Source organism: Montipora capricornis, chromosome 3 (assembly GCF_036669925.1).
Source record: "Montipora capricornis isolate CH-2021 chromosome 3, ASM3666992v2, whole genome shotgun sequence".
NCBI classification, from domain to species: Eukaryota; Metazoa; Cnidaria; class Anthozoa; order Scleractinia; family Acroporidae; genus Montipora; species Montipora capricornis.
The window spans coordinates 61,558,738-61,562,783 of NC_090885.1; the positions used below are offsets into that span (position 1 = coordinate 61,558,738).

The window sequence follows — 4,046 nt, forward strand, 5'->3', positions numbered from 1 at the left end:
GTATTTTTTTATTTAATTGTTTTTGTTTGCGTTTTTGCTGCAAAGTGTCCCAAAGCATCTCAATGAGCTTTTTAACCTTAGTAAAGACGATTTCGGCTAATTTGCTTCACTTTTCTTCCACACTAATAAAAAATTAATTCCGCTTGTACTTTAAAAGAAAAACCTCTTTGACCATCAAAGAGATTTTTATTCGAATTTTTTACCATGCACAAAGTACAAACGTCAAATCGTCAAATCTCTCACGGTGTTGATGGGGAGAAATAAAAATGAAAGCCAATCAAAACTTGTTGTGTCAATGATCACGCAGCATTAAACAAGATTATCCACGGTAAATCACAGACGCTGCCCTCAGATTTTTTTTCGGAAAGTGGGCAGCTGTGCACAGGCTAGAATGGAAGGGGCCATTTGGATTTTACTTAACCTATGAATGGGATCAAAGACACCAACCCGCATCATTTTCCAGTATGAAAATCTACTGTATTTAATTTAGGAAATATGGTTTTATAATCAATCACTCTGATGAAGACAATATAATGAAATGAAATTATCATTGTTAAATAGCTTACTGCATCATACATTTGTTCAACTTATTATACTGGTAATATTATAAATAACAAATTAATCTTTTTAAATATAAATTTATCTTAATTTCATGGACATGAAACTGATTAGCTTTTTTCCAGAACAGGAAAGAACTTTCTTTATATATTATTCTAGAAAGGGCTTACACTTACTAGCGCTGTACCTGCCTGGAAAATTTCGATCCACTTCGCAAAATAGTAATTTTGGTCACATTACTATTTTGCCAAATGGATCAAAAATTTCCGGGCGGGTACAACCCTAACCATTTACCAATGCTAAAATTAGGCCTAAAAACTTGTGTTTAGGCCTAAGGTTAGCTTAAAGAATGTTTAGGATTCTTTCTGTGTTTCTGTGCGTTTTGTTTCCTTTCACAAATTAGTGTAAGCCCTAATAAAGTTTATCTGATGTATCCAACAATGGACTCCCAAATTAGCCAGCCGCAACATGAACAATATACATAAACATTAACATATTTTATAACAATAAAATATCAATAATGAATGAACAGACATTGTTATTGTTCTCTTTGGGTAATGTTATCATTGTTAGTAATGACAAAATGAAACAATTTGTTCCTGATACCCAATCTAAACGTTGTCACAAAGTGAACACATCCCCTTTGTCACGAAATCGTCCTTTCTGAGGTTAAAAAGAAAACAATAAATATGGACCCGGTCCAAAAGGGGGGTCTATGTTTTGTCCTTTCCCTTCAAAAGGTGACACAGCTAATAAGGAATACTATGTTTTTGGAACAGGAGGGGTGGCGCACGCATGTAGAGTGACATCAAATAAACTGGTTTCAAGTGAAAGCGGCCGGTGAGGCAAAGGCGGGTGAAACACTAGTGTAGCAACACAGAAAACATGTGAAAAACTATTCTTGTAATTAAGTCTTAATATGGGTAAGTGAAAACCGGTATCCAGCTGCAAAGGTTCCAGATTAACAGTGTTGTGAATGATGCGGCCGGTGACCTCCAGCTCTAGGTAGCTAACATGAAGATCGTGAAACTATCAATTGATTTAAACAAGAAATAGACATCGGCGGCGGATGATGTTCGTACAAAGAACACCTGAGACAGAAAGAAACTAAGAAATTCGACCATTCATAACATACCGCTGCTGGAAGTTCTGTACTGGCGATTTCGTCATGAGGTCAACAAGCAAGATTAGAGTAAATATGTCATTTATAACATTCCATAAGGCTGAATCCAGCATTTTCACATTTTAGCTGCATTGCATTGCGTCGTTTGCCCTCTCGTGGAACTTGGGCTTTGAATCAGCAAACGAAATAAAATGGGTCACACTGAAGCCCCAACATAGAAACCATCATTTGGTTGCTCCGCTGCAGGTTATAAATTCGGATTTTCATCGAATTCTGTGGGACGAGAGGCTGTTTCAAGTCTTTCGCTATCGGAAATCTAGCCGAATTGGTCTATCTAATTGTTATTGTTGCAGTTGTTTTGTCACAAAGGGAGGTCAAATGTATTGCTCAAAGGGGTGTAGCACATTGCTTTTTAACCAATGAAATCACCGCCTCGTAATTCTATTGTCCATTTGCTGCACAGAAAACTAAATTCTGCACAGATTATAACTCGGATACCTTTCAGGTATTCCGAGTAAAAAGCTCAAGATACACCACTTACTTTCTCGAAGTGCAAGGAAAGAAGAGAGGGTAGTATAGTTCGATCAAACGACAGACCCAGCCAGCTAATATTACTAAATCGCTTGCAATGTTCCTCTTTCAAACTTTCTGAGCAGGAATAATGAATCCGGCTGCAAATAGATTAATGGATAAGCAATATTGGTGGATTTTTTGGATGCGTCACTCGCAACTGATCATGAGTGGCTGTGGTCAGAAAATAAACATAAAAGGAATTCTGACATAGTCACTAACTTGATCCAAACTGAGTAAAGAGAAAACAACAAAAAGTAACGCAAAAGTCATCAGAACTGGTGTATCACACATAAATTACTTGTTCGTGTTATTTAAAAAATCAGTAACAGTGAGCAACTTACCAAATGGATGCTAATCGATGCGAGGTCCTCAGTTCTCTGTAAGCTTCTGTACGAGAACTTTTAACTGTCCTAACACTGTTAAGCACAAATCATTTATGCCTATTATGCAAAAAGAGTAGAACTGGAGCGGAAAGCTGAAAAATTCTCACGAGAAGGAACAAATGGAACAGGAAGGAGAAAAAGTCATTTCATACTCGAGCAAACTGCGAAACTGATCAGTGAGGCAGTTCACGTAGAACACGGATCGAGGTGAGATGACTGTTCCATTGCTCCGAAAAAGTCAAGTAGTGGGTTCAAAGTTGTAATGCGAAAGCATAAATACGAGGCCCTGGTCTCGCTTCACTTGAAGTAAGACTTTTGAGCGAGTAGACATTAATTAAGGGCTTGTTATGGCTAAAACTGATTGAATGCATTCTTAATCTTCATTTGCTTTGTGACACCCTCAACTTTGAATCTTAGCGGATTAAAAAACTGAGACCCTCTCTGTTCGGGAGCAATTCAAGATGCATCATTTACTTACTTTTTCGATGTGTAAGGAAAGAATGGAGAGCAGTTCGATTACACAAGCCGAACAAATTATTTATTACACCCCTCATGCTACTGTTACTAATTAATTACCTTGCAATGTTCCTCGAGTCGGTACAAGTTCTTAAGCAGAAATAATGAATCCCGCCACAAATGAATTAATGAATAAGCAACATTGGTTGATTGTTTGCGCGTTTGCGTGTGTGCGTCAGTCACAACCAGAACCTTCTAAACGATCGTGATCACTCCAGAAAATAATCAAATAGACATAAAAGGATTGTGTGCCAAGATAGTTGTGATGTCACACCACAACCCGCTTGTGATTATCATGTGATTATTTTATAGTGATCTCTTGAGCTGTAACACCACTCCAAAAAGAAGTGTAGTCTGATCCATGTAGATTCGCGGCCATTTACGAGCCTAATGGTGTCGCAGTCAGCTTATCATTAACTTCAGGATATTTGGATTTACCTCGTGGAACCTGTGTTTCATATTCCATGGGATTTCTTTAGTTTTTTCCATATATTTTTTGAGAACAAAGATTTTAGTGTAAAGATTTTTCATATTTATTATTCCTCTTTTTAAGAACGAATAATTTTTATGGTCAAATAATTAATTGTTTATCCCTCCTACTTGATTGAGTTTCTCGTACATGCACTATCTGGCTGTTTCTGACATTAAAGTTTTTTATTTCACAGAGTTTGTTTCTTTTGTTAACCTTCTTTTGGGGTTGCGAGTTTGCTTTGTGAATTTCTCCCCCTCATTTTCCAGACTAACCGTAACTTTTGTCTATGATTTTTGCTCAACTCACCATTCACACACACATTGTTCCCCCTAAAATACCTGCATGTTTTAGTTAGTTTTATAGGAATCCCTTCTTATAAGGAGGATTCTTATGAAAACATGATTAGAAAAGCCACAGAGGT

The 4,046-nt window shown here is 37.1% G+C and overlaps 1 protein-coding gene across 2 annotated transcripts in view; it reads right to left on the reverse strand.

Annotated features, from left to right (window-relative positions):
* LOC138043607 (tetratricopeptide repeat protein 28-like) overlaps positions 1 to 3,435 on the reverse strand; it is a 28,491-nt gene extending 25,056 nt beyond the window's left edge. The window contains exons 1-3 of one of the 2 annotated variants that reach the window (XM_068889962.1): positions 3,214 to 3,435; positions 2,596 to 2,670; positions 2,223 to 2,352 (exon numbers count right to left, since the gene is read on the reverse strand). The gene's annotated coding sequence lies outside the window, so the exon portion shown is untranslated. Of the gene's footprint in view, positions 1 to 2,222; positions 2,353 to 2,595; positions 2,695 to 3,213 lie in introns of both variants that reach the window. The other variant, XM_068889963.1, reaches the window with a different exon arrangement.
* Between the last annotated feature and the right edge of the window lie 611 nt (positions 3,436 to 4,046).